Source organism: Garra rufa, chromosome 2 (genome assembly GCF_049309525.1).
Source record: "Garra rufa chromosome 2, GarRuf1.0, whole genome shotgun sequence".
Classification (NCBI taxonomy): domain Eukaryota; kingdom Metazoa; phylum Chordata; class Actinopteri; order Cypriniformes; family Cyprinidae; genus Garra; species Garra rufa.
The window spans coordinates 55,017,319-55,029,332 of record NC_133362.1 but is presented as its reverse complement, the minus strand read 5'-3'; the positions used below and the strand labels follow the sequence as shown (position 1 = coordinate 55,029,332).

The following is a 12,014-nucleotide window of genomic DNA, read 5'->3' as shown; positions in this document are numbered from 1 at the left end:
CACAGACATCAGCATAAGGAGCCACTACTCCATGAAAAAAACAAATCAACCTGCCTTGATCTTATTGAGTCTCCCAATATCTTGAATGCTACACATTACAGGGGGTCCTCATTTGGACCACTTTACTATTATTACTATTTTTTTTTACTTTTCATAATGGGAACATGAAAAAAAGGATGGGAAATCATGTGGCAGTAACATCGCATTTACGTGGATCATATCGCCCACTGCTAGAATTCTACCACTGAACCACCAATGCTCGGAAAGGAGGGAGAACGTTTGGAATTAACACCGCATTTACGAGTATATTGCCCACTGCTAAACTTCGTCAACCTATAGATAAAGTGAACAAGTTTTATAGGCATTTGACGAATATAGACGGACTAATGAGTTTCTGAAAAGATTCGTCAGGGAACGGGGGTTGGTCGGTATGCAAAGGTTGGAGCTCCTTCAAGTAAATCAGGCTTCATTTTAAAGAACCTTACACACATGCAAGCACACACACAACTTAATTAAAAGAACTCTGTTCCTGCATTGGCCGGGAATCGGACCCGGGTCTCCCGCGTGGCAGGCGAGAATTCTACCACTGAACCACCAATGCTCAGCTGGGAGAACTTCGGCCTTCACATTGCCCTGGATTTAGTAATGGTGTGTAACTGTTACACGTCAAATCCAGGGAAAGGGGGGTTGGGTCAATATGCAAAGTTTGGAGCTCCTTCTAGCAAATCAGGCTTGGCCTTCAAGGCTCATTTTAAAGAATCCCACACACATGCAAACACACACCCCTTACTTAAAAGAACTCTGTTCCTGCATTTGCCCGGGAATCAGAGCCAGGCCTCCTGTGTGGCAGGCGAGAATGGATGATGGAAGAGACTTTTTAACTTTTACTCCTCCCATTTGGAGTGAGGGGGAGATGAAAATCTTATCGGCACCCTAGATTACCCTTTGTGAGTATAGTGGTTTACCACAGGGAGCGCACATGCTCAAGCGCATGGGCACACAACTCGAGTTTCTCTTCATAGACGCATAAATCTTTCGCCTTTTACTAAAGATTTCCGTGGAGGGGAACCTTTCCGAGTGACCTGTATTTTTGGGTGCTTTGCTCACAGCAGAGCTGCACTGCAGTTTCAATAGCAGACTAAATCTGACCACACACCAATGTGCATTGGAGCAAAGCGTGCTTTCTCGTGGACCGTGTTTGCAGCCTTTGCGCTTCCTGTGTCGCAACTTCACATTTTTTTTCAGCCAGCATGGAAAGACAGCACTCTCATGACATGATGGGATCCAAACCTTGGGCTTCAGCTACTTTGGCCCTGTCAGTGACTTATGTACTTCCAGCATTCTTTTCTGCTCACAACAGAGCTGTATTGGAGTGTCAAGAGTAAAACTGGCCACCAGCCAATGGGCGGTGGAACGAAGCGCGCCTCACCACGTTCTGTACTTGCGGCCTTTGCGCTTTCTGCGTCGCAGCTCCAGATTTCTTTAGCCCGCATGGAAAGACAGCACTCTCTCGTACATGACGGGATACAAACAAAGATGGCTTCAGCTCCTTTTGCCCTATCAGTGACTTGTGCATTTCAAGCATTCTTTTCAGATGGCTAAAAGCTGGAGTCGGGAACTTGCGTTGGTGGTATAGTGGTGAGCATAGCTGCCTTCCAAGCAGTTGACCCGGGTTCGATTCCCGGCCAACGCATTTGTTTTGGCTCTGGCTGACGTTGAAGCAGAACTCCTTCTGTGACCTCTGTGAGCACCAAAATCTTTTGGATGAGTCGTTCAGCAGCAGCAAAGAGCTGGGTCTCCCCGTCGGGGAATCGAACCCCGGTCTTCCGCGTGACAGGCGGAGATACTGTCCACTATACTAACGAGGAGCTGTACTCGCTGTGCTTCGCCCCCAGCCGACTTGACTTCACAGACATCAGCATAAGGAGCCACTACTCCATGAAAAAAACAAATCAACCTGCCTTGATCTTATTGAGTCTCCCAATATCTTGAATGCTACACATTACAGGGGGTCCTCATTTGGACCACTTTACTATTATTACTATTTTTTTTACTTTTCATAATGGGAACATGAAAAAAAGGATGGGAAATCATGTGGCAGTAACATCGCATTTACGTGGATCATATCGCCCACTGCTAGAATTCTACCACTGAACCACCAATGCTCGGAAAGGAGGGAGAACGTTTGGAATTAACACCGCATTTACGAGTATATTGCCCACTGCTAAACTTCGTCAACCTATAGATAAAGTGAACAAGTTTTATAGGCATTTGACGAATATAGACGGACTAATGAGTTTCTGAAAAGATTCGGCAGGGAACGGGGGTTGGTCGGTATGCAAAGGTTGGAGCTCCTTCAAGTAAATCAGGCTTCATTTTAAAGAACCTTACACACATGCAAGCACACACACAACTTAATTAAAAGCACTCTGTTCCTGCATTGGCCGGGAATCGGACCCGGGTCTCCCGCGTGGCAGGCGAGAATTCTACCACTGAACCACCAATGCTCGGCTGGGAGACTTTAGGCCTTCACATTGCTCTGGATTTAGTAATGGTGCGTAACTGTTACACGTCAAATCCAGGTAAAGGGGGGTTGGGTCAATATGCAAAGTTTGGAGCTCCTTCTAGCAAATCAGGCTTGGCCTTCAAGGCTCATTTTAAAGAATCCCACACACATGCAAACACACACCCCTTACTTAAAAGAACTCTGTTCCTGCATTTGCCCGGGAATCAGAGCCAGGCCTCCTGTGTGGCAGGCGAGAATGGATGATGGAAGAGACTTTTTAACTTTTACTCCTCCCATTTGGAGTGAGGGGGAGATGAAAATCTTATCGGCACCCTAGATTACCCTTTGTGAGTATAGTGGTTTACCACAGGGAGCGCACATGCTCAAGCGCATAGGCACACAACTCGAGTTTCTCTTCATAGACGCATAAATTTTTCGCCTTTTACTAAAGATTTCCGTGGAGGGGAACCTTTCCGAGTGACCTGTATTTTTGGGTGCTCTGCTCACAGCAGAGCTGCACTGCAGTTTCAATAGCAGACTAAATCTGACCACACACCAATGTGCATTGGAGCAAAGCGTGCTTTCTCGTGGACCGTGTTTGCAGCCTTTGCGCTTCCTGTGTCGCAACTTCACATTTTTTTTCAGCCAGCATGGAAAGACAGCACTCTCATGACATGATGGGATCCAAACCTTGGGCTTCAGCTACTTTGGCCCTGTCAGTGACTTATGTACTTCCAGCATTCTTTTCTGCTCACAACAGAGCTGTATTGGAGTGTCAAGAGTAAAACTGGCCACCAGCCAATGGGCGGTGGAACGAAGCGCGCCTCACCACGTTCTGTACTTGCGGCCTTTGCGCTTTCTGCGTCGCAGCTCCAGATTTCTTTAGCCCGCATGGAAAGACAGCACTCTCTCGTACATGACGGGATACAAACAAAGATGGCTTCAGCTCCTTTTGCCCTATCAGTGACTTGTGCATTTCAAGCATTCTTTTCAGATGGCTAAAAGCTGGAGTCGGGAACTTGCGTTGGTGGTATAGTGGTGAGCATAGCTGCCTTCCAAGCAGTTGACCCGGGTTCGATTCCCGGCCAACGCATTTGTTTTGGCTCTGGCTGACGTTGAAGCAGAACTCCTTCTGTGACCTCTGTGAGCACCAAAATCTTTTGGATGAGTCGTTCAGCAGCAGCAAAGAGCTGGGTCTCCCCGTCGGGGAATCGAACCCCGGTCTTCCGCGTGACAGGCGGAGATACTGTCCACTATACTAAAGAGGAGCTGTACCCGCTGTGCTTCGCCCCCAGCCGACTTGACTTCACAGACATCAGCATAAGGAGCCACTACTCCATGAAAAAAACAAATCAACCTGCCTTGATCTTATTGAGTCTCCCAATATCTTGAATGCTACACATTACAGGGGGTCCTCATTTGGACCACTTTACTATTATTACTATTTTTTTTTACTTTTCATAATGGGAACATGAAAAAAAGGATGGGAAATCATGTGGCAGTAACATCGCATTTACGTGGATCATATCGCCCACTGCTAGAATTCTACCACTGAACCACCAATGCTCGGAAAGGAGGGAGAACGTTTGGAATTAACACCGCATTTACGAGTATATTGCCCACTGCTAAACTTCGTCAACCTATAGTGTAAGGGGAATTTTACAGTAAAAACCCAAGGACCAGATATGATGAACAAAAACCAGGAGTCAAAGATTCAATCAATCGAAGTCATGTTTACTGAAGAAAATAGTTTGCAGTTTCATCAGCAGAAGTCAGCTTCAACACTCTCGATGGAGTTCGTAGGCCGCTCTGTGTACATGTTCAAAACACCAGTAATTATACTCTAACAGAGGTTGCTAATTACGTCAATACATAGATTAGGAAGATCCGGATTGGTCCAGAACCTAGATAAGTGTGAAATATTCAACACACACATATAGTCACACACAGAGGTCTTGTCTATCGTCAAGGTTACCTAGCCAGGCAAGACTCTTTATCAGTGTGGCTTGATACACGCACACTTAACAGTTAGCCTCTTGGAAAACTGGAATCAAATCAACAGGATTTCACTAATACAAGTCTAAGGGATTTGCATTTGATCAGTTATCAAGAACACATGTCATAGATGTCCCGATCACAGATCTCTTGGTCACAACTGCTCACGTAATCAGGAGGGTCATCCTGACCTCCTGAGGTGTGACCTCGGGTGTCTGAGAAAAGAGAAACTTCAACAAGCACAAATCTCATTCAGAGCACAATTTATTCTAACATCATGTGATTTTCTATTAAGACATCTTTCTAGCCACTACTAATATTACACAACAAATTATATTAGGAGTTAAACAAAGGTTTATGAGCTAGATCATCTACTAAAATGTGTAAGAATTAATAAGGATATTAATTTGTAAAAAGGCCATGATGTCTTCCGACTTCCACTCCTTCAATCCCCCGTTTAGACCAATTGTGGAGTCCAATACTCCACGTCCGGTCTACCATGTGAGGTCACTACGGAAGGCGGAGGTTTGAGTCATGCTCCCCTGGCGGGTCACAATCGTCTCTTCACCCCATCATGGACAAGCCGGAACCTAAAAATTCCGGTCCCCATGGCAGGGGCTCTCCCACCTTCCACTCACAACAGGGCGTTGACGTTTTCTTTGGTCAATCATTGATGTAAGCTGTTTGACAGCTTCAGCAGGCACATCTCTTCTTCCACAGGATTCACTGTCCTGTAGACATATTTAAAAACGTACAAGAAACAACAACAAACCATCCTCCAAATAATTAAGACAGCTAGTCCTAGATATCCTCCAAGCGCGTACAAAACATATTTTAACACTTCCACAAACTCCTCTACCGAATCTGTCACGTCCGTAAAAACGTTCCTACTGCAAATGTAACATTCAAGTTAACTTGGTGCTCTCTTCATTCTAAACACAAATTAAACCTATTTAAATGCACCTAGCAGTGATATTATAGACCATTGAAGTGGGGCTATAGCTGTTACCTTTAAGATGGCCATGTAGTTGTTCCGTTCTAGTAATGGACTTGGTATCTACGACAAAACATCTACAAAATTTGCCCACTTATAGTCAGCCTTAACAAATGATAATTAACAAACATCCTTATATATAAACATACTAAAATCAATCCCAACTATTGGCCAAAAGCATACTGCACACTTTGTTTTTCAACTCCAAGAATTATACTTCTTCAATGGAAACAATTCTTTAATTGGTCTGCTGCTTCTCACAACCCCTGTGGGCACAACTGAATATCTTTTCCCTTTAATAACTACACTGGAACTAAAAGTCCTACAGTGCATGTAGTGCATTGTTGGCTGTCATTACCTTAGACACAATTGTCTTTACCTGTCTTATACAAATATAATTCCTCTTAGTTAATTTGGTAATATCTGAAAATTAACTGATTACAAGAATCACGCTTATTTATTCCATGGAAGCCAAGCTAAATTAATAAGCATTCTCAAGGTAGATATCCTATTTTTTACAAAAACTATTATTTATAATATATAGTGCAAGAAGAGGGATTGTAAATCCACTCATTCATTCCCTATCATGGACCATTTTGGGGTCCAAAACAATGGCAGTCTAAAATAAACAAACCCAACATAAGTAAAACCCAAATTAAGCCATTGTTAAAAATAGAAAAGAAAAAAAAAAATATATATATATATATAATCTTTATTCCACTTAAACCTAGAATAATTCATAATTGTTACTTAACAGCCCTTTTATTATGTTTAGTCCAAATGATATTGTCAGTATCTAACTTGTTATTGCCTTGCATATTATTATATCATGAAATTACTCATTGATACCCAAATGCCTAATTATTGTAATTTCAATCTTCTCAATTATCATACCATATTACTGTACTCCGATTACAGTAAATAATTCAGGACTTTCAGCGAATTATCAGGGCTTTGTTTAAAGTCAATTTGGTTCTCATTGTCTTGTCAGTTAAAAATGGTTACAGGTCAAGCCACCTGCTAACCCTTCATTTATATTTGTCATTTGGCAATGATCATTATCATTAATTTCTAAAACTGACAGATTTCATAATTCTGTAACCATATAAACAAATCTATTGCTCAGATATAAACTGGCAAATATTCTTTCCTCAGTTTCTAAAGCTGTTTTAAAACAGTGCACATTATCAACAGGCAATGCCAGTGTTGTTATAATATTAATTTGGTTTGATTTGACAAGTGTTCATAAACCGTTCCAAAGTTCCTATAACAATTTTGTAATACTAAAACTACTTGTCACCAAATTCCTCCATCAGCAGGTTATCCAGCAGATTCAAAATGTTTTGTTAAATTGTCTCTGTTCTACATAAACCAATCCTACTATTACATCACCTCAGCCTTGAGACACAGACAGCCTTACAGCTGTGTTTGCCTTTAACCCATATTACTCTTAGAATGTATTAATTCCTCCTTTGTTTGACCACCAGCCTTTCTTACTATAACTTGAGGGTGCTCTCTGGATAATCTGGTTTGTGACTTGGCCAATGTGTCACTGTTTCTTTGCCATCAAGTCTAAAACATATACCTTTTATCATTCAGAAACCAAACAGTTAGCTGTATTTTAATTTAGACCCTCAGTTAAATTTAGACATGGGTTTTTACCCCATTATGGATGGCAATTTACGTAAACACTCTGAAACATATTAAACCAGAGAGTGATTCAAATCAGCATTATAAAGGACAAAATAAGTAGTTATTACTCATAACAGACCGAGCCAAATAACCAATCTATATAAAGCTCGTCCATGTTCTGTGTCCTCTTTTCATCATATTCACTAAGAATGATCAACTTTTGTAAAGTTTGCCATTTAATTTAACCCAACAGTAACGATAAAACCCTCATTCCAGAGGTTGTGGGCACACTATAGACACAAAAGCAACATAATCGTTCCCCAAATCAACAACAAACAGTTCATATGTGAGGTTACGATTTTGGTGTTAAATCTGAAGGATTTAAACTTAATATTTTTCCCTGCCAGTTTTACATAGTTTCTACCTTGCCTCTTTTCCAGTCTCAATGCTTGTCATGGCTTTGTTTTGGTTGAACTTATTTAGCAGGCTGATAAGAGAGGCAGAGTTCCATCCTTGCCTCCACTCAAGCAGTCTCTCTCTCTCCTGCTGTACAAATTATCATTTGACTGCTTTACCAGACATTAACTTTGACTATCATACTAAATTCATTACAATATAACACTTCACTTACCAAAGCTAAAAGTGTTACAGCTTCTATTTCAAATCTCAATTTAGATTATTTAAAATCAAGTATGCTAGCAGCATTTTTTTTTTATCTCTAAATTGTTTACTTTAAATGCTTAATTTACTTAACCTTCATTATCCAGACTATCTGTTCAATCAGCAAAAGCAGTCTTCATCTTTAGCCACCACCATGTCTTGTAATTATCCTATGCCATGTCTAAGGACCTGCAAGAGTAAAAACTGATATAGACATATTAGTTTATTATCATCTTAGCCTCATTGATTCAGGAATTTATCATAATGCTGAATCCAAAATGTCATGCAGCTCTTGTCAGTAAAGCAACCAACTTCATCCTGACATTTTGTTATGTCTTACTAGAAATAATGGTTGACATCACATGGTCTCAGATGGTTCTTGAAAGCCCATTGCCGTTAACTCTTAATAAATAAGCTCCTTTTCCTCAAGGTGTGATGCCCTGGCATGTTTGCATCAGGTTGTAGATGCTTGTCACAATCAAGCAATGCGGTTGCTGGTGATCAGGTCTGGAGGAGCGCACATTTTTGAGGCAGATGGCTGTAATTTCTTACAGATCCCCTCTTTAACGATGCTTTAGGCCTATTCAGCATCCGCTCAACTCCGCTACCATCTCAAATTTAACACCTCCCTTCACGGGCAGGTGCCCAGTGGCGGTGACCCCCTGCCTTAGGTTGCCCTCCGCTTGGCCAAAAGAGGATCTTACCCGTCATTGAGAAATCACCTCATTCACACTGGTAACCGCTCTTTCCATTTGGACATCCTCGACAGTTTTCTTCCAGAATCTGGTATTTTCTGCAGCTTAGGAAAGGAGCACTCAAGAACCATGCGAGCCATTGAGACCACCTAGTAGTACTAAAACATTGAGACATGTTAATCAAAGCAATATTTTATCAATATAATCAATTAGACATCTTCAAATCATCGTGCTAATATTACTCTGAATTCAAATATCACACCCATCCATGTAATGCTCTGCTACTGCTGTATAGCCAGAACCATCAGGCCCTGTATGATGGTGGAGACTAAAAATAAGACAAACAAGTTATTGGCTGCAATACAAGTTACAATGCAAGTGTTTAACTATTTCAAATCATCACTTCTATTGTACAAAATTCTATAGATTCTAAATCATTTAACAACTAATTGCTCTCTGACTGCATAAAATTTAAAATGTAGAATTTTTGAACTCCCTGTAGCATGTCATTTAACATCTCTGTGTCTATGATTTGCATTGAGACATTGTGCTGTACTATTAATAGCTTATCATCATTTATGACACAAGCTCAGATTACAGCATTTAGCTGACTTTGAATGAGAGAGAGAAAGAACTCTGAGGGATTCAGGACAGATAGCAATGCATGCCATTAATCTACTATAATTTCAATGTGATATATTTTACTATAGCCCAGCTTAAATTTCTATAATTTTTTTTACTTTGCAACTCAAAGGCTAAGTTTTTCCAAAGCTCTGCCTATGGCTTTGGAAATTCGACAATTGCACTTTAAATCTGTCAGGGGTTATCTGACCCAGATATGTTACCTCATGCTATCTAAACTTCTTTTTAATTAACTTTAAACCCCCGTTTATGTTACTTGTTTACAATATTACCAGCTTCTATACAAACATAATTTTTCACTAAACATTGGCATATGGCTGTGATGCTGAGTGGCTGAAATTTTCTATTCCACAATAAATTTAGTCTTTTGTCCAAACATCAGTTATTACTAATTTCAACTCAGGACAAGACTCTGTTACTTTTACAGCTTCAGCCACACAGCGCAAGATAAGCAAACTGTTTCACTGCAGTCAAATGCAATCTTATCTTCTGAAAGCAAAACATAAGCTTCAAAGTTTTTCCAAAATGCTAATGCCTAACTGTGTGTCTAGACAGTGTTTTTACTAACCCAGAATTCAGTCCAATACATTGTCAGAGCTTACAACAACTAAATAGGGACTAAAACAGATTTATGATTTCATTCTTTGTCATTTAAAATCTTCTATGTACAAAGAATTAGATTAAATCATTACTCAATTAATTCTGGGATTATTTTTAACAAATAGCCACTCTACACCTCTAAAAATAGGCACATACATTGTATGGTTCTTTCTTTGTATGTAGCCAATCAAGTTGTTTTAATTTCCCAATCAGAATCAAAGCCCAGACTGACCATTTCACTTGTGCTGAGAATATCCCTAAAGTTTGAGCTTCATAGCAGAGCTGTTTACAGCATCTGTTCTCTTCTATTTCATTATTTCTATAAGTATTAAGCAAGTTACTTAATTTATCAGCCATATTTCTATCACAAACCAAAAACCAAAAGAGATGATAGCAGCAAGAGATTGAGGCGGCGATCTTACCAATTCCACTTGACGTCTGCGTGATGAAACTGCAAAGTATATTCCAGAATTTCCATATAGGTCCATTCCAATTAGGAACATACAAACAACAATTTTAGCTCTTTCGGGGTTGTTCCTGATACATCCCAGATCAACCAGTCCTTTCCCTAACATATATTAATATATAGATGTGCACATTTATTGTATTACTATTTCTGTTTTTAACACTACTTTTTGGTTACTCTGTTCCCTAACCAACCGATCTGACCTGATCGCTAAAGCTCGGGGTACCCCTGTCTGTGGTGGTAGGAATGGAGAGTTGGTTGAGCGATTTACGACTAGAACCCCTCTCTAGCGTCTTACATTCTCTCAGTATTTCATATACTTAGAACAGACTGCACAGACTGCAGACTGCACATCTCATCCCTACGGCTCTCATTGCCACAGAATGCACTATCTGGCCTTTACGGCTCTTTAGTGCCACAAAATGCACTATCTGGCCTTTACGGCTCTTTAGTGCCACAAATTAGAGAATGCGTTTTGTCCCTACTGGACTGTGCTTTTTATCCCCCAATAGGATGCACCTACTTCTACTACACACCTCTCAATCTAAGTCTACTATTAATATCACAGGTGTGCACTTGTACACCATACCAAACCATATGTAACTTAATGTTACAGGTGTACCTCAATTCATGACACCAGTTTACTAATTTACCAAGTTCACCTAAGTCTGGTGTCACATCAAATCCACGACACCAGTTTACCAATTCAACCAAATTTAACAGTTTACCAATCCAACTAAATTCAACTAAGTCTGGTGTCACCCACTCACGTCTGAGTGAGTCTCTATATCACTCTCCCTTCTCCCGCCCCTTCCACCACAGACAATCCCTAACCAGAAATAATTTTACACATCTTCCTACCTTTGTTGATTGATCAGGGATATCACCAAAGAACAATTTGCCCGCGCATCCTCCACCATTACTGTAAGGGGAATTTTACAGTAAAAACCCAAGGACCAGATATGATGAACAAAAACCAGGAGTCAAAGATTCAATCAATCGAAGTCATGTTTACTGAAGAAAATAGTTTGCAGTTTCATCAGCAGAAGTCAGCTTCAACACTCTCGATGGAGTTCGTAGGCCGCTCTGTGTACATGTTCAAAACACCAGTAATTATACTCTAACAGAGGTTGCTAATTACGTCAATACATAGATTAGGAAGATCCGGATTGGTCCAGAACCTAGATAAGTGTGAAATATTCAACACACACATATAGTCACACACAGAGGTCTTGTCTATCGTCAAGGTTACCTAGCCAGGCAAGACTCTTTATCAGTGTGGCTTGATACACGCACACTTAACAGTTAGCCTCTTGGAAAACTGGAATCAAATCAACAGGATTTCACTAATACAAGTCTAAGGGATTTGCATTTGATCAGTTATCAAGAACACATGTCATAGATGTCCCGATCACAGATCTCTTGGTCACAACTGCTCACGTAATCAGGAGGGTCATCCTGACCTCCTGAGGTGTGACCTCGGGTGTCTGAGAAAAGAGAAACTTCAACAAGCACAAATCTCATTCAGAGCACAATTTATTCTAACATCATGTGATTTTCTATTAAGACATCTTTCTAGCCACTACTAATATTACACAACAAATTATATTAGGAGTTAAACAAAGGTTTATGAGCTAGATCATCTACTAAAATGTGTAAGAATTAATAAGGATATTAATTTGTAAAAAGGCCATGATGTCTTCCGACTTCCACTCCTTCAATAGATAAAGTGAACAAGTTTTATAGGCATTTGACGAATATAGACGGACTAATGAGTTTCTGAAAAGATTCGTCAGGGAACGGGGGTTGGTCGGTATGCAAAGG

At 40.5% G+C, this 12,014-nt stretch overlaps 7 non-coding genes across 7 annotated transcripts; 4 read left to right on the top strand and 3 right to left on the bottom strand.

Annotated features, from left to right (window-relative positions):
* Positions 1 to 530: 530 nt before the first annotated feature.
* trnag-gcc (transfer RNA glycine (anticodon GCC)) lies at positions 531 to 601 on the bottom strand. Its single transcript has one exon. It is a non-coding gene; the product is annotated as a tRNA-Gly (tRNA).
* A 399-nt stretch (positions 602 to 1,000) lies between these two features.
* On the top strand, positions 1,001 to 1,116 carry LOC141327224 (U5 spliceosomal RNA). The gene has a single exon (XR_012354533.1). It is a non-coding gene; the product is annotated as a U5 spliceosomal RNA (small nuclear RNA).
* Positions 1,117 to 1,621: 505 nt separating this feature from the next.
* On the top strand, positions 1,622 to 1,693 carry trnag-ucc (transfer RNA glycine (anticodon UCC)). Its single transcript has one exon. It is a non-coding gene; the product is annotated as a tRNA-Gly (tRNA).
* A 103-nt stretch (positions 1,694 to 1,796) lies between these two features.
* On the bottom strand, positions 1,797 to 1,868 carry trnad-guc (transfer RNA aspartic acid (anticodon GUC)). Its single transcript has one exon. It is a non-coding gene; the product is annotated as a tRNA-Asp (tRNA).
* Positions 1,869 to 2,436: 568 nt separating this feature from the next.
* On the bottom strand, positions 2,437 to 2,507 carry trnag-gcc (transfer RNA glycine (anticodon GCC)). The gene has a single exon. It is a non-coding gene; the product is annotated as a tRNA-Gly (tRNA).
* Positions 2,508 to 2,906: 399 nt separating this feature from the next.
* LOC141327226 (U5 spliceosomal RNA) lies at positions 2,907 to 3,022 on the top strand. The gene has a single exon (XR_012354534.1). It is a non-coding gene; the product is annotated as a U5 spliceosomal RNA (small nuclear RNA).
* Positions 3,023 to 3,527: 505 nt separating this feature from the next.
* On the top strand, positions 3,528 to 3,599 carry trnag-ucc (transfer RNA glycine (anticodon UCC)). Its single transcript has one exon. It is a non-coding gene; the product is annotated as a tRNA-Gly (tRNA).
* Positions 3,600 to 12,014: the final 8,415 nt, after the last annotated feature.